Source organism: Lutjanus erythropterus, chromosome 19 (assembly GCF_056507025.1).
Source record: "Lutjanus erythropterus isolate fLutEry1 chromosome 19, fLutEry1.hap2, whole genome shotgun sequence".
Lineage (NCBI taxonomy): Eukaryota > Metazoa > Chordata > Actinopteri > Lutjaniformes > Lutjanidae > Lutjanus > Lutjanus erythropterus.
In genome coordinates, this window is record NC_139335.1 from 9,723,283 (window position 1) to 9,745,374 (window position 22,092).

General features: G+C 39.5%; 1 protein-coding gene across 1 annotated transcript in view; it reads right to left on the reverse strand.

Moving 5' to 3' along the window:
- elfn1a (extracellular leucine-rich repeat and fibronectin type III domain containing 1a) overlaps positions 1-4,228 on the reverse strand; it is a 90,983-nt gene extending 86,755 nt beyond the window's left edge. The window contains exon 1 of the mRNA XM_084745115.1: positions 3,726-4,228. The gene's annotated coding sequence lies outside the window, so the exon portion shown is untranslated. The remainder of the gene's footprint in view (positions 1-3,725) is intronic.
- Positions 4,229-22,092: the final 17,864 nt, after the last annotated feature.

Genomic DNA, 22,092 nt, shown 5'->3' on the forward strand with positions numbered 1-22,092 from the left:
TGAGTATGTCACAGTCAAAGCCGCACGGTGTTTTTAGAGTAGAATGCTTTTAATGTGAAACAGTGGCGGTAAGTGAATTAAACTCTAATGAGGCTTTAGGAAGGGGTGCCCAAACCTTTCCCTCTGAGGCTCAAAACTGGAGCTTAAACTAGTTAAACCAACAGCAAACACCTTTTGAATTGTGTTGTTAAGATGCAAAATGGTATGCCAAGTTCCTTTAAGTGACTGACTTCTTGCATAATTATATTTAAAGGTGATTTTATGGTGGTCCAACTTTGGCCCACGGGCCTCACTTTGGATAGTTCTTGATTTAGGAGAGTGAGAGTAAACAGGATGTTATCAGTAACAAAACATTACAAAAAGTGATGCTGAATAACATGCATGCATCATTTCCTGAGTCACTCGTAAAGGCAGTTTGAACCCAGCACATAACCCATATATATATGCAAATATAGATGTTTAATATATGGAGAGGTAATTACATAATTTAAATGCTATGACTGAAAAAATGCATACCATAAATAGTATTCTGGGTTTGATTTCATTCAAATCACAAGGATTATAACTATAATGTATAATGCGCTGCTTGCTTCAGTGTTGCTATAACTAATCTACTGTAAATGGGCTTTTGCCTGTTCAAACATAACTATATCTGCTGTATCCAGTCCAGACATTTAGCTCTTACTGAAGAAGAAATTAGATTTTTTTTGTCATGTTTCCCCCATGTGACCAATTTTATGGCCTCACCATTCTTCACCACCGAGGAAAAAGAGCTCATTCTTCCTTTTATAAAACAGCTGAGTGTCACATGGGACACTTGAGACTGAGGTGGTGCAACAGCTCTAGTAAAACGGCACACACACACGCAGAGAGACACACACCGCACAGCACAGGAAGTTGCTGTTTGAATTTTACGGTTGTGGGGAGCTGTGGAAGTGAAATATGCCATGCTGTTGTACCATATGTTTCACAGCTCTGTCTACAAACCCTGACTGGTCCCTTTGATTACACTTTACACATTGTTAACCATATAACCAGAGCTGCTTAAACGTGCAGTCGGCCAAGCCTCTGTAACTTTTGCACAGCATGACATCAGTGTCAAAAGGTACACATATACATTTGCATTGCGTGTGTGATGTGCTTGCTTTTTTCTCCTTTTCTACTGATGCTTCCCATGTCTAGTAAACAGCATCCTTAACTGGGAGGCACCACTCACATAAAAACATCATCACATCATCAGTGCTATATACGGACTATCAACAAGATCAGCAATATAGGGTGGATTAAAGGGTGTCCCTTATAGTTCATGAGCAACAGCAATAATAGAGAGATATAATGGGCAATAATATCTGATGAAAGTCCCCAACTAGATTGAAACTGGGGGTGACACAGTTAGACTTAAAGGGACAGTTCTCCTTAAAATTAAAAATACATATATTTACTTTTAGAGCTATTTATCCGTCTAGATAGTTTTGGTGTGATTTTTAGAGTTTTTGAGGTGTCAGCCATAGCGATATGTACCTTCTCTTCAGTCTCTAAAACTTTGCAACAACAGGCATATTTATTGCCCTCACCAACTATGCCTTGAAATATCCGCCCTTGGCCAACTCACACCAAAACTATCTAGGCAGACAAATAGCACTATGGGTAAGAGAAAACAAAATGTAGTTTGGATTTTGGGGTGAACTGTTCCTTTAAGGTTTCAAAGGGCATGCAACTGTAAATGGGGATATTTTCACCCCGCCCTTTTGTGCAGCCCTCTGCACAGCACCCCAATAAATTCGTGTACATCCGTATCCAAAATGCCTCTAAAATCTTTCTCACTCCACAGAAATGGGTTTGTGTCAGACTAAGTTGCTAACAAAGTCTTTTGGATGCTTCAGCTCAAGTCGTCCGCATTATAGTGCTGTAGAAAACTGTAATGTGCGCTGCCATTTCCATTTAGAAAGGTTGGTCACATTTCCAAAACCGCTGTCCCCCCGAGGATATCTGTCTCTCTCAAACAGCAATTTATCGAACAGGGCAGCCTCGTCTTTTCCACTCCACACCGTCATGAGAAGCTGTAATTCTCTCTCAGTATCCTCCGCACGATCTCTGCCGCTCTGTCTCTCCTCTCCACAAAGAACCAAGCTAAGGCAACTTGCATACAAAATAGCTGACTCAATCATCCAGCTGCATAATCAAGATAAGGGAGACGGGGACAGGAAAAAGGGAGATGTGAAGGCTAATGCAAGAGACAGCTTTAGCAACAGCAGCAAAACTAAGATGTTGTGAAACAGTCATAACTCCACACATGCAAAGTTGTAAGAAGTGAGACAGTGATTCACACTGATGGTAAAGGCTAAGCTGAGGCTGATCTTCTGTGTGAAATGACTGGAACCAAGGCTGACAATTAATACAGTGCCTTACAACAGATTGTTTGAGCTGTATATTAGCTTAAATGCTTTCCTGGCTTTAAATGTCACCAGGACAATAGCACATTATTTAGCCAGAACAGAGATGATACAGCACTCCTACACCTACATCCATAGTGCAGCTGAGTGGAACGCCTGAGAATTATTCCTGTATAGGCTTGTCATTTCTTTGGCTGTCTATGACCGCAGGTGTAGGTTATATTAAACCTGGCATTGTTTCAGCATTTTTGAACCCCATTTTTGAATGCTCTGCACTACAGATCCCCTCCACCCCCCAACCACCACCACCACCACCACCTCCTCCTTCCAGTCTTCATTAGTGTGACAGACTTGAGAGCTGGCTAAACATCTTTGGAATTTAGGGCCTGTGCTGACTAAAACAAAAGAAATGAAACCATATTTGTGCGATTTAAATCAATCAACACGTCTTGGTGTGTCTAGTGTATGCATTTCCCAGACAGATGGCACAGACGCAGCAAAATCCTCAGCTAATCTGAGTGAGACTGCACAGGGCGACTGTACACTAAGTACTGTGTAATGACAACATAATAGGGTCAGGGCATGCGATGCACTGGTCATTTATTATGTGTGTTTTAAATTGTCAGAATCAGAGCGTTTGTCATGAGTTACTGCAGATTCATATGATATAATGCTGCAGCAGGAAAGCTTGTTATTGATTTATTTGTTTTAAATGATATTCAGACAAAGGAAACCTGAACAGATGCGTCTGTCTGAATCTGAAATAAAGTTGAGGCTGTACTGGGGAGCTGTCCGTGGTGCTGAAGCCAACATCTCACACGGGCGGTGTTTACTGGAGGTTTACAGTTGCAAAGTACTTTCACTGGAGCTGTATCAGGTGTGTTCGCAGAGCAAACGCCAATCTATCGTTTACTTTAAAAAAAAGCGCAAATGTTGACGTGAATGAACATTCAGATTCATAAAACTTTAACACGAAACTTAAGACTATTTGCAACATGCATGGATCGCAGTCAAAGCGTAAAAAAGTGCCCCTCATGTCCCGTTCGCAGAACATGTCAGCGTGCAAAGATCTCACATAAAACGAATGCAAAATGCACCGACTTCGGTGTGGCGGTGCACAAGTTCAGCTGCGCATTTTGCAACGTGTGTATAGTGATATAAGAGTTTCCTGATCTGCACAGAACAAAACAGCCGAGCAAATATCATGTTTAAAGCATCTAATTTCAACCAGCCAACAGATAGATCCACCGCTATGAATGTATAAGACATAAAGTGCGGCATATTGTCTGTAAACTCTCATACTGAAATGTAAAATCTACTGTAACAGCTTACCTGCTTGACGATCGCGGAGCCTCTTCCCGATACAAAGCTGGCAGCTTTACTGTATGTCACCACGAAGACAACACATTTTCAGAAAGACATTAAGATATTTCTGTTAGATTATAAAAAATTAAAAAAAACAAAAACAACAACAAAAAAAAGAATCCCAGTTTTCTGTTTGCGGTGTGAAGACGCACAGAGCAGCGGACTGACTGCGTCAAGGGAGAGTCTCAAAGATCCATTTAGCGGTGAGTGATTTAATTCAGGGCTGAGCTCCTCTCACGGCTGCTCAACAGACAGACCCGGAGCCCTGCTCGGGCTTTTCTTATTATACACCGAGAGCTGACACCGGCGTTTAACCACAAGCAGAGGAGGCGGGCAGGCAGGCAGGTAGGTAGGTAGTGTCTGTATCAGTGGGGAAAATGCGGGGAATGAGTGCAAGAGGAGCGCATGTTGATCCTCCAGTCTAGCCGAGGCAAAGTTTAAATCTCATAATAAGATTGTTTGTCACTGCGAGGCTATAAATGGTGGCAGGTTCATCACGGACGCCGGGAGGGATGTGGCAACTCCTCCGGTTGGAGTGAAAACGCATGATAGCCGGCGTGTTATAAAAACTGAGGAGGTTCAAGTTAATGAAGAGAGTCGGAGTGAAAAGTGGCGGCTACGTCACATGAGCAGCCTATCTGTGAGCAAACTTTTCCTCCCTCCTTTTTCCTCCTCTGAGTCTGAGTGTATGGGCTGCACCACCGCGCTGGAAATGGTTCTGAATTGCTCAATTTCACAGTCTGGTTGGGGGTATGTTTAATTTGGTATTGCATGAAAGGAGATCATATTTTCCCCGCACAAAGGTCCATTGGTCCTGCCAGCAGGGGGCCCCTTAATAATCAAAAGAAGTGCTTAGTATGTGCATTTAATACTATTTGGTTACTGTGATTCCTAAAAAAGTATAATGTGAGGGAGCTTGGCTGTGGGTGAAAATAAGCGGTCTTTCCAGCATATTCCCTTTAATAGTAACTAAATATTTTTGTAGGCTAATATTCACATTTGTATTTGCACATCCTTCAAAATTCATAGAATTAAAGGGATGGTTCAGGTTATTTGAAGTGAGGTTGGATGAGGTACTTTTATGTAGTCAGTCTATTAGGTACAGTACATGCCGGTTGATAAGCCCCTGATCAGGACAAGCAAATAAACTAAGCAATGAACTCCTGTGCATCAACAACAAAAGGTAGTTTAGCCACTTAAGAAAGCTCCAACTAAAATATCAGTATCAGTTAAAATGTATGCTACGTTTAGATTATTTTCACCACTTTACTTTGCAGTCAGAAAGCCTTTTCTGATAAGAAACCACCGTTTTATGAGCCAAATTTCACTCTAAGCAAGTCAACCAAACTCCATAGGCAACATCAGTAATTGTACCCACAGAACACTGGAGTTGTTGGTCTGTCGCTGCCTCGATCTGTTATTTTGTTTGTGTTGTTGTGTGATGTTGGTGAATGCAAACTATCTTTTTATAAGACCAAATCACAGCAAAACACAAGCAGATCGAGGCAGAGGCAGCCTGGCAACACTTATGTTCTGCAAGGTAAAATTATGGATTTTGCCAATAGGGTTTGATTAGTTAGGAGAGTAATATTTGGCTTATGTAACAGCAGTTTTCTGTCAGCAAAGGCTGGCTGCAAGGAAGAGCAGAAAAAATATTATTAGATGGTCCTTTTCTAAGTGGCTAAAATATGTTTTTGTTGCTGACTCTGTTCACAGCAGTACATTGCTTCACTTCCTGCACCCCTACTCCTGCTGCCAACCAGCATCTAGCTAAAACACTAACTATGGATAAGTACCTTATACAACCCCCCTTACAATAATCTGAACTACCCCTTTAAATCAATTTATTTACATCTCCCAGTATCATGAATTTTCCTAAAATGGCTCTACAATCTGTACATCATGTGACACTCTCTGTCGTCAGACCCTTGACCAGCACACTAATGTAAATTGAAACCATTAAGGAGTCCCCTTAGACAAGTAAAAACGGCCACATTGTGATGGCAGTGGTCTGTAAATTTCAGGGTTAAATGGTGGGGGAGTGGAGAAAGGGAGGAGGCAGGGCAGCTATTGAAGTAGACCATACTTCACTGAAGAGGTCAAGCCGTGGTCCCTGTGATAGTAAATCAATATATATCAATGATAAATTATTGAATACAAGAACCCACAGAATACAAATTCCCTGCCGTATGGACCTGCACTCACACAGTATGATACAGGATGGTGCTTACAAGGAATACAAGATGATATGTTTAAACACAGGTACAGTTGCCTCACTTTCCCTTTGGGTTCACAATATGAACATAATGCAAATCACACAAAGGACAATATGTGTTTTACAACATGTTGGCAAGGTTGACTGAGACCCAACTTGAGGGTGGGGATGCGCCTGAATCCTAAAAAGTTATTTGGAAAATCCCAAATAACGCAATGGAAACAGATGTTTCTTTTATCCAAAGTTGCTCATTATTCTGGAAAATATAATTATTAGCATTATTTTTACATTATGGTGGTGAGGTTTAGTCCCCAAAGAATTAACTACACAATGAGGATGTGGAAATATATTTCATAATTATTAATATGCCAGTATTAAATTAAATTAACTTAAAGGGACAGTTCACCCTAGAATCAAAAATACATATTTTCCCTCTGGCCTGTAGTACCATTGATCCATCTGGATAGTTTTGGTGTGAGTTTCAGCGATCTCTATGGCTGATACCTCCAAAACTTGTCAACTCACACCAAAACTATCTGGATGGATAAATAGCACTGCAGGTAAGAGGAAAAATGTGTATTAATTTTGGGGTGATCTTTCTCTTTAATTGCTTTAATGCACAACAATTACATTACAAAATACAACATTTGCCTTATTTAACGTAACTTCCAGTATAAACCACGCCCACTTCTGGTCTTTTATCCAGATTCAGATACAGAGACAGATTTTTTTTTTTTTTGTTGAACAACAGCTACTACAACAGCTAATGATGTCTGTGTACACCTCTACTTAAGGGTTAGTGCAAAATGAGTTAAAGAAATGTCAAAAATCTGGCATTTCCTTGCCAATATACAGCTATGAAAAAAATCAGATCTGTGCCTGAAGGGTTAAACCCACATTGTCTGTCCCTGTGTAAATGCAGTCCCAGATTTAATTTATGGAGAGTGCAGCCTGATGTCCTCTGTAATGACGTAGTCTGGGGGATGACCCGAGCAAGTCGGGAAGCGGCAGCCAGGCTGCAGATGCTCTTCTCTGAGAGGGAGCAAGTGGTTGTGTGAAGACTTGGCACAGACACCGCGATGTCTTGTCTCTTTGCAGCAGTCACGTTGGAGCTGTGAAATGTGGATACGGACAGCCCGGCCCAGGAAGTCAGAGCCGTGCAGCTGCAGCACTGAGAATGACAGACACACTGTATCATGCTCTCTAATATCTTCACGACCCCGGGGTGAGGCTGATACGTGACCCCATACAGACACTGTAGCCTTTGAGCCTGGTGCTGCCACTGCACGCTGCCCTGAATTCAGAAAATAAAGGTTTTAAGATATCAAGACCCACAGCTTGCAGAACGAAGACAGACAGGTCACAGTCAAAGGTCTCATTCCTATTTTGAGCTGCAGGTAAAGCTACATGAATTCTGACAAATGCCAGTGTTTCTACTTCAATTCTGGATCCTAACACGATAAATATTTTTTAGGGTATGTTGCAGCACCAGCTCCTGAAATGTTTTTTTTTTTTTTTTTATGTTTTGTTTATTTTTTATTCGGATACAGCATTAGCACTCTGTAGCTCAGAGTGCAGCAGATGGGTTGGGCTTGATGGGCTTTCATAATGAACCTTCCCAGCTGAATTTACCTTGAGGGCACGGTCGCTTTAATGTCGTGCAGGTATGAGCTTTGATTCCCATTGGATGGGACTGTTCCCTTCATGCTGTACTAATGATTTATGATGTACAGTGGAGGGTAAATATATAAGGGAATATAGGATTAATCCAAATGTGCATTGCCATGTTGTCTTGTCACCTTCCTGCTGGATTTATGGACACCGAGGATTTGTGGCAAAATGTGGGAAAATCTAGAAATGCATTTTCTGTTTTGATACAAAGGGGTCCTATGTGTAACAGGTAGAGTTTGCATATAATCCAAGATGGTGTTAGGTCTGTTTAAAATAATCCTCTTGTTGCTTTGACACTTTACATTTGAGTGGCTTAACTGCTTTTTCAGTTAAAATGTTGCTTTCAGGTTGTAGCTTGAAGCAGCACATTATGTTCAATGTAATGGTACTTTCAAAACAAGTAAGCGCAGCATTGAATTTGTCACTTAATAATAGTCTATTCATCCTTTGAGCTAAATTTTATGACTTCCCCCAGCAGAGTAAAATAACAAAAAAAAAATGCTGTCAATTACTTTTTTCTTTTCTTTTTTCTTTTTCCTTTTCTTGTTTCTTTGACTTAACAAAGTCTGATTTAGGGCTGAATTAGTGTTTGAAGAATTATTTAAGTAAGCAGGTACTTAAGTAAAGGTGCTAATACAACGCTGTGAAAATACTCCACTACCAGTAGAAGTCTTGCATTCAAAACCTTACTTAAAGAAAAGTATGTATCGTAAAATGTAAAATGTTTCCTGTCAGTGTTTTTTTTTATTATCTATGATGTTTTGGCATTAAATTTAATGCTGCATTCATTTGTATGTTGTATTTTACTGCTGTAGATGTTTAACATTGACCTAATTTTCACTACTTTACTTCCTATTGGCTAGTTTAATCTACACCAATGCATCTGTTTTCAGCTTGATGATGCATTTTCCAGCTATTCCAAAAGGATATAGTTTATGGTTTAACATAGTTTTCACTGGACAGGAAGGGTTATGAAAAATTGTAATCTGAAAAGTAACGAGTAACTAAGGCTGTAGTTTCCCTAAAAGATGTAGTGTAGTATACAGCAGTTAAGTTAGTAAGTATAAAGTTGCATAAAATGGTAATACTGAGTACATGTACCTCAGTTCTTGAGTAGATGTACATAATTACTTTCCACCACTGGCCTGAATATTGCATTATAGATGAAAATGTAAATGACAGTTATCAGGGCATAAAACCAATGATCCGTTGATCCAAAAAAAAAGTGTAAATCAAAAAGTTGTGACCTTAAAATCAAAAGTTATATCGAATCATGGATTTGGAGAATTGTGACACCCCTATTATAAACACTTAACAGCAGACATTTTTTTTTATACTTAAGTCTCCTCACACACACTTATTTATACATTGACTAAAATTTCTATACATGCATTTTACTATGAAACCATCCAAATAATCTTACAATACAATACGAAGTTCAATTTAAGATTCTGTCATCAATTCTAGAAACAATAATGTGCAATGAGTGACTGTAAGCAATGTGTTTTTGTATTTGTTGAGTGCTACAACACAACATTACTGGTATTTTGCTAAAACAGAACTCCACATGAAATTTCAGCTTTTCAGAACACACCAGGTATTGCTTCTGTCAACACCGGTCTGAAAAGAAGCACTGCTAAGCAGCAAAAGAGACTAAAAACACCTCTGGTCCTAGGAATCAATCACGTTAAGGGCTTGCACATATTAATTGAAATTTAGATTTTCTTACACTTACCTCTAATACAGAACTATAACAGATAACAGCAATACTGCTTTCAATGTCGGGTGGTTTTGCATCGGAGAGAGTAATAATGCTTAATGTAAAGCGTGAGCAACTGCAACAAATGAAAAGATTATAATGTCACTAAATGAAGTCCAGGCAGTCTGGGCGGAGAAGAAAAGGAGGCAGATAGGTAGAATGTATTATTTAAATCCTTCATTTACTGGCTAAGCCAATTTGGTGCTGAGGCAAGTGCCAGGGCTGGCAATAATTCAGGGGAGGAGACGGTGACTGCTGGTTGATATAATGGAATATCTGCTGTCAGTGAAGTGCAGGAGATCCATCTTACCAGCAAAGCAGTGGGGCCGACATCTACAGCTGCTTCTCCAGTGATAATGGGAGATATAGGGAGCTGCACTCAAAGGTGCTTGTCTGTGCTTACCAGCCCTACTTACATATGTAGTTATTGTCCACACAGCATACAGATGCAGCGAGCACCTTGGAACAGCAGCAGTGTGAAGTGATCGCACATGACATGGCATTAATGACTGTCTGTTGATGCTCACTGGTTTGACAGTCTTCTGTAAGACTCCCCTGTTTACAAATGAGAAATACATACCTGAAATGAAAGAAGAAGAAAATAAAGGATAACTAATGCTTATTTTAATTGTTGATTAAAGGAACAGCACCCCAGAATGAAAAACACATATTTTTCCACTGGCCTGTGGTGCTATTTAGCCATCTAAATTGTTTGGTGTGAGTTGACAAGTTTTAAAGGCCATAGAAAAGTCTCCTTCTGTCAAATATAATGGGGCTAAATGGCTTCTGGTGTGTAAATCACACACACAAAAAAACTCTCAACAGCAATGTCTCCTTTCATAAATCATGACCTGGTCACTCAAGATAATCCACAAACCTTGTTGTGAGCATTTTCATGAAGTAACTATTTTCTCCTGAGTTGAAAGAAAGCACATCTTCTTACTTCTTACAAGAAACTCAAAACAAGGTCTGTGGGTTATCTTGAGTAACCAGGTCATGATTTCTGGAAAGAGACATTGCTGTCGAGTTTTTCAAATCTATTTTTGTGGTGCTTTGATCACCACAAGCCGAGTGCCATCTAGTTCCATTATTTTCAAGAGAGGGCAGACATCTCTCCGGCCGATATATCCAACCCTTGGCAGCTCACACCAAAAAAATCTAGACAGCTCAAAATAGTTGGTGGTTGTTGGTTGATTTAACAATCAACTTACAATCATTGCAGCTCTGGAGTGAATTTAGGCTATTTTCTGGTGAATAAGTGCCAGTGCTAAAACTCACAGGCTCACTTAAGGTGGATTGACCTTTAAGGTGGACCAGGTTGGTTGTTTTTCATATAAGTCCATAGCTCACCAAAATACATAACATGGACTTAGACATTTTAATGTGGAAATGTTACATATTCTGAGACTCTTGTTGATTTAAATTGAGATAATTTTTAACTATTTTATATAATCCTGCAACTTGTGAGCACTTTCATTTTAGCTTAATCTTTTGTTCAATCCATTCACTGTGTGATTTGTAAAATGTAAAAACATTATCAGTCCAGACCTCAAAAAGGTTTAATTTAATTTACTGCAACTGAAGATTAGGAAAAGCAGCAAAGTGGCTTCTTTAAAAGTAGAAACCATGAAATTTGTTGTTATTAAAAACAGTCACTGAATGACTTGATGGACTAATTGTTTAAAGGTCCAGTGTGTGAGATTTACTAGGATCTATTGCCAGAATATAGTAGAAATGGATCTTCTTAAGTATGTTTTCATTAGTGTATAATCACCTGAAAATAAAATTAGTTGTGTCTTTGTTAACTTAGAATAAGTTGTTAATATCTATAGGAGGTGCAAGTCCTCTACCATATTTTTACAGTTGCCCAGAATGCACCAGCAGTGGCTCTAGATACGGCCTTTCACGCTTTTCATCATAGACTTGCTTTTATTTGATGTTGTCTTTTTATTTCTTTTAAAATCATTTTGTGCTTCTATTCTTTATATTTCTTTTATTTCTTTGTTTATAGTGTTCTTATCTCTTTTGTCATTCTGTCTTATTTCGATCATGTATGTGTCCTTTGCTTTGTGTTTTGTTTGATCACAGTTTCAGTTCAATCTTGTCTTGCTTTTGCATTGGCCTCACTGCTTGGCTTTTGCTCTTGCTTTGTCCGCCTTTGTAAAGTCTTTTAGGTGTTATATATATAAAGTTATTATTATTGTTATTATTAGTAAAGTACAGAGCCCTCAGATATAGCACAGAACAAATACCTTGAGAAAACATACCTTGTTACATTCCACCATTAAATGTTAGCACAGCAATATGCAATTTCACGAAAAGCTGTGAAGGCTTTTACATTTGCTCCTTAATGGATTCATCTAAAATTCTATTGAGCCGACAATAACAAGCAGTGACAGAGGGACAAATCAGAGGGATAAAAGGAAGGAGAAATATGTATGCAGGCTCCAGTTTAACCTGTGATGCACTAACCAAAGAATTACAATGAGCAAACTATCTCTGAAGAATCATTTGCATAAACACTAGGTAGAGCGCTGAGTGGGACTAGGTTACGACACGGATCCCAAGCCATGCCTTTGTGGGAGTACCATTTGCATTCATTTAAATATTTAGTCAGCACAGATAAACTGTTGGAGATAATAACTGATCTCATATTTCTCGTTATGGTTCTCAGATTCTGAAGGGGACTCGCAGTCGTCACTGAGTGAAAGATTGGTTTTCATTTCACCCGTACGCGCAGGTTTGGGCTGAAAACTTCTTTTGTTCTGCTCAAATATCAATCACGTGTCGACTAAGACAAGGAGACCAGTTTGAGATTTTATCCTCTTATCAGCGACTCTGCAGAGGTAGTGAAATGTCGCTTAAGCCAAGGTATTACCCTCCGTGAAGTTTATTGTCTCGGCTTTGCCTGTGTCTACGCTCATCATCCGGCAGTCAAGGTGTCAGACTTACCTCATAATTTCCCCTCGAGCGAGAAAAAAAAATTAGTGGGAGGGTCATACTTGCTCTGTAATTTAGTGAAAATTATGTCCCCTCTCAGCCCCCTCCTCCCTGCTGCATGTTTCCTGTGAAGATATTTGACAGCTTGGCTACCGGGAGAGACAGACAGCTCACAGTGGAGAGCAGCGCGTGGGCAAACTCAGCCAACACTCAGCGAGGAGGGCTGAGGCCCCATGGTGGCTGCCTCAGCGTGACCGGTGGGATAAACACACCACCTACACTAAAAGCCTTACAAAAGAGACATGGCTATTCCAACAGCTGTGACATGCAGCCTGTACCCTGTGACTCTGCAATGAACGAGGTTTATTTATGGTTTAGATGGAAGAAAGGCTGAAAATACCTGATGTTGGTACTTTCAGCTCTCCCAGCTGAGCTACTCTGGCTTGGGTTTAGGGTAGGCCGCCCTCCCCCCAACCAAGGGAATGGAGCTGTATGTCTGTAAATAGTGTCCAGCTCATATTGATACACTTACAGGGAATGCACGGTGGGATTATTTTGACAGGGTACGCAAGCCATACATAATTAAAAATGGCTAAGTGCCTGTGTGCCTGCTTCGGTCATTTTTACCTACTTCTCCTTCTCCATCCATTAGCTTGACGGCAAGGGAGGAAAATAGAGTTTTACCTATATTTTACACATAGCTCTGTGGAAAATTGCAGTACATGCATGATTCAGAGGCTTGTTGAGCCTTGTCGGCTCAATTTATCTATTGTCAACAAGTACAATGACTTGACTCTGATTTAAGGTTCTTTGGCAGATTGATTTAATTTGAATATCACAACAATTTGACGTTGTAGTCAAAGTCAAGTGCTTGCTCTGCAGGTCATTTTCCATGCAATAACTCATATATTATAAAATTTATTTTAAAGAGTCAATTTCATGTTGAGATTGGAACATTGAGCTGTTAAGACATGTTTGGAACAGCACTGTCACACAGTCAAGAACACAGCCTCTGATTGGTTGACAGACTCAAACCAAGATGCCTTGATTCCCAGTGAACATAACACTGAAAACAGCAACTGGAAAAATGGATAAATAACTACAGAAGACATTGGCGCTTGATTTATCATCTTGATTTTATTTTAGAACGTCTCCAACAAGACGTTGCTGTTCAAGGCTGGATTACAAACCTTTTGAAAGGGATACGACCGAGCTGACGTCGTAAAGGTAGCGTTGGCATTAGCTTCACATTGGCCTTTCTCAGCTTACTTTTGTCTGATCTGTCACTATTCCAGCTGTTGGGAGATATCAGACAAAACTTTTCTTGGTCTTGAGAAGTTGCAGCATTTATTACCAGACACTGCAACCTGCACTTTAAATTTAAAGCCACAGTGAAAATTCACTGCTAAATTTAAGTTTCTGCTCTGCTATGAGCAGCACCGTCACTCAGACTGCTGCTTGCTCTCCTTCACTTGCACGCCGCACACACATTTCGCACTGCCCTATTCCTGAAAGGAGCTATGCTAGACTTTTGATAGAATGTTTCAATAAAATCCAATAAAACGTTAATATTAAGGCAGTCGTCCTAAACTGTCATCCTGTGGGAATAAGTTTCCTTTTCACTGCTGTAAGAAAAACTCCATACTGTCACAGCCTTAGGCGATATGTCAAAAATTTCTTGCTCTGTCCAACAAATAAACAAAATAAACTCACGAAGTGTCAAGAAAGAAAATATTCTTACATCTATTTACCTCATAAACAGAATAACACCGCAAACATTCTGAATTCAAGTTTCTCTCTTTACAGAACTAAGGTGCACTTGCCTCGTAACTAGAAATTGTAAAACACACTTTGTTTAACATTCATCCAGTTTATTCAGCAATCATCAGCTCTGGTTGGGGTAAAGTAAATCCTTAATTCACAGTTAGATGTGAAAATATTCTGACTCTACAGGCTGTTTTCTTCTCATTTGTTCTCCGGCTCGGTGGGTGTGTAATGTACACTAAATTAGCTAAATACAATTACAAAATGCTCAAATAATTTCCCCCAAAAAATCCAACCAGTAATTGACATTGCAGATCGCGACAGCCGATATACTCGTCCAATCGCACAACCCTACTAACAGCTACATTAGGAACCATTCAAAGGGGAATATTCTCTTTCATCACTCCCTAATAAACAGCTGCTCAGAATGTGGCACACCTTTGTATATCCATTCATTATCTACAACCACATATCCTTCATTGTGGGGTGGCTGGAACAGGAGGCAAGGTACACCCTGGACTGGTCGCCAGTTCATCATACCTACAGGCAATTTAGAGTTACCAATTAACCTGCGTGTATTTGGAAAGAAACCCACCCAGGAACAGGGAGAGATGCAGGGTTTGAACTCAGAACCTTCTTGCTGTGGGGCGACTGTGCTCACCACTGCACCACTGTGCCACTCCCACCTCTGTATTCGAATTATTCAAATATACTGAAGTACTCTGAATGCAGAGCAATTTCCTACTAGGGCCTTTTATTAATGAGCTTGGCTGCACGCCTGTAAAACCATGAGATCCTCTGACTCAATGCCATCGTTTATACAGTCAGCAATCCTCTCACCTGTCTGCACACATACTGGCAGCCGCTTCATGCCCCAGAGGGGTAAAAATAACTACTTAATTATTCATCTCGTGGAACTGATGCCGTCTTTCATCATGTGAAATGTCTTGAGAAATATCTCAACTAGACAGTACAGACATACAGTATACCAGTAGAGATGTAGAGGGAAACACCGCTCAGTTGGGAAGGATGTGCTTCCCATTCAGATTCTTTATAATCTCCTTTAGTAGTAATTATGTAAGCTGCTATATATACATATATATATATACATATATCTTTATATATGTCTTTATATATATATATGTATATATATATAAAGACAACCCTGTTAATATTAGATGATACTAATATATGAGACCATAGAGAGTCCAGGAAAATGCTGCCTTTGTATAGCACAAACTGCTGACACCTTTACATTATCTCTCAAAGTTTAAAATACATTCATAACAAATAACAGCAGCTGGTTAGCTTAGCTTATAGCAGAAGGACTGAGGAATAATTAGCCTGGGTACAAGCAAGGTAACAAAATCTACTATGACTACTTATAAGGCTGACTAATTCAAGGTTCAAGGTTGCAGGTGTCAGACGGGGATGGACCAATAGCCAATGGAGATGTTTAAAATAACAATTTAGCCAATAGCTTTTTTGTTGTTGTTGTTGTTTGTTTTCCATCATTTCATTTTTGCTGGTTTTTATTCTGACACGAGAAGAGAAAGAAACCTTTATCATTATAAAAAAAAACACAGCATCATACCAGAGATGTGTCCAGCCAGTGTCTTCTTCACTGAAACAGCAGCTAGCTACTTGTCTGACCACAAATAACCAGCACAACATTTAGTGAAAATGATGCAACACAACGGATAAACATCGGCCACAGCCATCAGTTAAAGTCATTTGCAGATAGGCCAGTTGCAGTCAACAAAGTGAATATCAGCTGAATGTTCAGCCCATAAATCAGTGCATTCCTAGTGTCAGGCTATTTCTCTGGCAGCTGTTTTCTCTTTTTCTAGTCTTTGTGCTAAGCTAAGCTAAGCAGCTGCTGGTGGTAGTATCATATTTATAACAGATATGATAGTGGTATCATCCAACTCTTGACAACAAAGCAAATAAGAATGTTTCCCAGAATGACTGATTTCTTTAACCCCCATTCATTTTTGTATGTGTAATTTAATGGGACTAAGTAAGTGCAACAAATATAACCATTATGGCGATAATATATGCATACATGCTGATGAAACATTCCTCATCCTACACAGTGTTGTTTTTTCATTCACAACACCTGACTCATGATATAAGATGTAAACAGACTGATGGCGGGTCAGAGGCCAGGGAAATGCACTCGGGCACACATGTGCTGGATATCCACATCAGTCTCGCAGTCATTTCAGACCGAGTGTTGGTACTCTAGAGCCGTTGTTTGTGTGTCTGTCTGCAGGCAGTTAGCAATGAGGCGCCCACCAGTCTGCATCTGTCTGACTGCAGCCAGGGAGCCTGGGCCTTCCAGTGCCCTATCCATAAGAGAGCTGAGCCCAGCAGGCAGCCCACACAGATGCTGCGCATACCGACAAAAGGACATCCGCCTACACTATGTTGTCTAAATGATTCCCTGGCTCACGTAACGGTGAAAAAAGCAGAGCAGATTGTTAAGTGTATGATCAGTGGAGGCTGGAAAGTGTTTAGAGAAATACTTGCCTCAGTTCCTGTAAAACTTTTCATTAGCGCTCAGCAGAGTTGCTTGAATAGAAGTAGGAGGGTCAAAGGTCGCGAGCTGGTCTATGATTTCTGACAGATGGTGCAGGGAAAGGGATTGTTTTGATAAACTCAGGCTAAAAGTGCTTCGTTCTTTTGAACGCTGTTGCATCTGTGGAGGTGAGAGGAGGGCAAGCAAAGTGCACTCACACACAGAAGGCACATGTTCTGCTATCACTGCAGGTAGTGTTATTAAAGCTAAAAAGCAATAAAAGCAAGACACTCTCACACACACAGGCATTCTTGAACATACACACACCTGCACACACATATTTCTGGTTGGTTGACGGTTGTGCACGGCTTCCGTCTCGGCTGAAATTTTCATTAAGGTTTTGATGCAACACAAAATCCGTCATAAGCTCATTAACTTGACATGTTAATTACTGCTAATTAACACAGGAATTTATTCATGAACTCATATTAGATTGAACATTATTTGTAATAAATTTGTTACTTTTAAATTACCAGTCTGCAAAATCAAAATTAATACAGCCATGTAAGGAGAATAGTATGGGACAAGGATGCAGGAAGACAACCACATGCATCTCTTGCCTTTACTCATCGGTATTGAGTCGGGGGGAGGAGCATCATCCCCCTACAGGAGCCCTGAGGCATTACTAACAGATCAATGAATGATCACCATAGACAAGGATTTGCATCTGTTATCTGTGTTCCTCCGTTGCATGGCTGGTACCTACACAAATAAAATAACTACAATAACAAAAGGGTGAAATTAGCTTTTCAATGAATTACCTTTTCCTGAAAATGAATTACTCATTATCAAAAAATAATGTCACAAATGTTGTTGAAAGTGTCTCTACAGCAGAACAATGTTTAATACCAGTGTTTAACTAGCATGATTTATGATGGCTGAACCGTCAACTTCCACAGAAGCGGCACAGCTAGTTTTGATTGCATGTGAGAAAAAGTAGTTAGCAATAGTGCAATAAACTAAACTCATCTGCATTCAGCCTTATGCTGTGAATAACTCATCCCGGCCAAGTCATCCAAAATATTGAAAACAAGCATTTGCTGTGCCTTCCACTTCCTGGTTTGCCAAGATTTTACACCAGGGGCTTTTTGGAGAAATGAGATTTCAATATTCTGTGTGTAGCCCTTTTAAAAAAGCTCTTTGCTTTAATTTGAAGAAATCAGATGGCTTCAGGCCTACAGGGCTGCTTAATTAAACCAGAATTCAGAATTCAACAAACTTGTTTTATAAATCAGTCATGTATTGTGTGATAAAAATGACTGTACTGAATGTAAACTTTTGATTCACCCAAACTTCCAATAAGTTTCTTCTCTCTGTCCTGTGAGCAAATATGATACTGCTCAAAATCAAACACGGTTATGAAAGTGGTGAAGTCATGCATGAGCCGTGTACAGCACAAACTGCTAATTGTCATCTGGCCACTCTGGCCTTAGTCACCACACAAGGATATACAAATATTGAGCTGGCACAGAAAGCTCTGCAGGGTTTTTTAGATAGTTCCAGTTACTGATCTGCAATATTAGCATGAAGGCTGTGTCAGTCATAAAGAATAGTGAGTTTATGCAAAAGAGATTTGAGCTGTTGTCCCGTAATGTGCCCAAATATGAGTCCAAAGCTCAGGGATTTAAACAGACCACTCTCTCTGTTTGGGTCATGCAGTTACAATACTGGATGTGAACCTGGTTGAATCTGTAAATGTTGGCCAGTCTGTAAGCTTTATTATAGATTTGAAGAGACTCAAGTAGGGCTGAAACCTTTCCTTGAGGAACCTAGTTCCTAGTTTGCTGAAAATCACTGAGGCATTGTTTTTGCTATGAGGCTTTATTTAGTCCATATTAATAAAGTGCAGCAGGGGTGCAACAGAACATAGTTGGTCTGTGATTTTAACTGATCAACCCTCTTTAAAGAATTTTATTGTTGATGCAGAATTGAAGTGAAAAGACGAGACAGATGCATGTTGTGTTTTATTCTGAAGCCTTGTGTGGCACAGTCTTTAAAAATAAAAACAGTGACTGATTTAAAAGTCAGCACTTTCACCTCCATGGAGTGAAATCCAATAGGGCATGAGTTTGGACAGTTTCAGTGTTTTTTAACTGGGAAACTGGGCTTGTACACAAAAATAGATTATAAGATTGTGATGTTTATTGTACCTTTGGCAAAATCTGCTTCCTCCCCTTAAACGCACAGATCTGCTCAGCTCACCAGAGCAGCTCTGCGCCTGCCTGCTTGTGACAGCTGCACCGGTCTGTGACACAACCTTCAGTGCCGATTGACTATTACTTCTTAAGTGTAATCAGATAGTACCGTGGGTGGGACATTGAGTGAGACTACAGAGTATAGTAGCATTAGGCCTTTACTGTATGGTGCAGTGTTGTGCATGAATGCATTAAAAGAGCAGCATACCTTGAATTGGCTCATTAGATTAATGAACATGAACATGATTCAGTTATGGGAGAGATAATAGTGCTCACATCATTAGTTTATTAAAAAAAATGTGATTGCAGCAGAGAGAAAGACAGAGTGTGTGTGAATATGGACAGAAATGTTAGCGTGGTATAAAAACCTGATCTTGAACTTGGTTGATCATGCAGCCTGAGGTGCATGAACTACACTGATGACTGGAGATTGTGTTCCAGTGAAAAATGGACTGATAGATCTGCATTATATTTGTTCTTCTCCTCTGTCTCATCTCCCTCTTGATCTCCTTGCCATTCACATGTGTTATGGGGTGTTCGGTTTGCACAAGAAAGTCAGAATTTCGAGTTCCTGGTTGGAAACTTGAACTATATGTTGGTGTTCAAGTTTCCTATAATGTAAAATTGTTGTGAATTGTAGATTAAGAAAAACAAACAAAGTAAAACAAACAAAAAAAAGGAAGAATCTAAAACTATGAACTGTGAACATGAATTAGTACATTTTAATCTGTTTGAATTGAACTTTGAGCTAGCTCTTTTTAAGTATGAATTTGTACAACACTGGTATAGTGTAGAATTAATTATCTGTAATATGTATTATAGTAGACCTATACTCTAATACAGTAGAGTATGGAGTACTTAGTCTTATTTACTCTTTTGTATGTTTTCTAATGCTCTTTAGTAAAGCAAGTCTTTAATAAAGCTTCGGCCTTATACTCAATATTTACTGTAGCCATGTATTGACACAGGAGGTAGTGTGTTTGCATGTATCATGAAATATTGATCACTCCTCAGATCTCACTTGTTTAACTTGAATTATTTTATGAGGTATTTACTCCCCAACCTTCACTGTCACTGACACTTACTGTTGTTGTTTCTGTAAAACCTGCACAGAGACACTGAGCAAGGTTAGAACAAATCACTAGCTGGATCAATACTCCTATGTTGCTACTAAAAGTTTAAATAAAACCTCGGAGAAGCACTCTCAGGCTGTATATACCCCACATGAAATTTTAAATGTTTCCTTCATTTCTTACACATTACGTCGTTTGTTCGTGGCAGAATAGGAGTAACACCTGATTCTTGCCATCTGAAACATCTGTGCATCCTCCATAATGCTCGCACCGCGGTACGTCTGAACTTTATTTTGATTAGGATTGTGACTAGCGGAGATAATCACACATCACTTTCTGAAAGAGCTTCTCTCAGAGGAAAACACTTTGAATCAAGTGACTACATCACTGGGGGGTCCCTTAGAGGAGACTGTACACAAGCCAGAGGAAAAATAAATCAGAAAGTCTTTTCTGGCTTTATGAAAGGCTTAATGTCGAGGAATCAAAAAGCAGCTACTGTAAGCTTGCAAAACCAACGTTTTAAATAATTACTGTACATTTTAAAGATTGCTGTAACTGTGTGGTACTATTGAGAGTGCCAGGAAGAGTTATGAATACTTCCACATGCAGTATTTATTTACAAAGGTGTCAAATATGCAAATCGGCAATTATAAGGGCAGCAGCTGGTATTGCTACAATGATCCAATGATAACCTGCTGTTGGCAAAAGCTTGTTACATCACGATTTGCTACATATTTCTCCTCACGTTTCTGAAAGTGAGAGGTTCTTACGTATAGTTAATTAAGATAGATTCATTCACGTTAAAAGCATTGTTTAGTGGTAGAATGTAGTTTGAGTAAATGAGGGAATTTGTGTGAAACAGAGGAAGGGTTTTAATGCAGAATGAGTTTGGTCTCACACATGCAAACCCAAGAGCCCCAGAGACAGAAGCAGCGTGTAGGAAGGACCGCTGAGAACAGCTCCTGCCTTGTTTCCGGCCTGCAGCTCTCATGTGTAAAGCATGCAGCATATGGAGGCATTCAGCTGAAAAGCCCACCGGCTTCTTCAGAAAAGACGACATAAAGTGCTGTTTTGCTCTGCATGAAACAACACCTTTCTTCTTTTCATTGTGATATAACATATTTCCGGAAAAACAGCCATTCACTCTCTTGCTGAAAATCAGAAGAGATTACAACATATCTGTAGCCCAGCTTAGCATAAAGATTGGAAACAGGGGTAAACAGCTGTGCTGGCTGTGTCGAAAGGAACAAAATCACTAATTAAACACATTATTTCTGGTTTTACAAGGGATTATATATAATGGAGAATTAGGGCCTCATTAAGGATTTTTTGTGTTTAGCTTTTTGAGAATAAAGTCAAAATGTCAAGAATATAGTCAAAATGATATTTCAACTTTATTCTCAATCTTTTTCGACTTTATTCTCAAAATGCCTGACCCTTATTACTCCTCTCTCCCTACAAACACAGTTATGTCACTGCAGCGCTGTGATTGTGGCGTTCATTCATTCATGATGTATTGTTGTTGCAACATTACCATCAAAATGTTATATTGAAATATTTCGTTGCGACGACATTCTTGCGACAGTACACTTAAAATATTACAGCAGTGTTCCGCAACATTGCATTAGTGGAGTATGCGTCAGACTATCTCTGGCCTGACAGAGTTATTGTGAATATTTTTTTAAATTAAATCTCAGTTGTATGTGTTGTAATCTATACAAAAACCACAGTGTAAAAACATCACATGGCAGTTTTAAAGGGGGTTGTGTGGACAGAGCCAGGCTAGCTGCTTCCATCTGTTTCCAGTCTTTGTGTCTTTGCTAGGCTAAGCAAATCAACACCTGGCGATAGCTTCATATATATAAAGTATCAAATTTCTTATCAAATTCATGGCAAGCAAGCCTAAAGGTCTTTCCCAAAATGTTGAACTATTCCTTTAATTTTCTTCCAAGCAGTACAGATCCGATTTATCATTTTCTTCTGTGTTGAACTACTGACATTCTGAACTCCTATAAAACCCGGTTTTAGATGTTTTAGATCTGCACACCATCTTCGACCTAAATAAGATTCAAGTGAGATATTATCTTAAACCCTCAACATGAAATTGCTTTTCGACTTGGATTATCAGGGGAGACA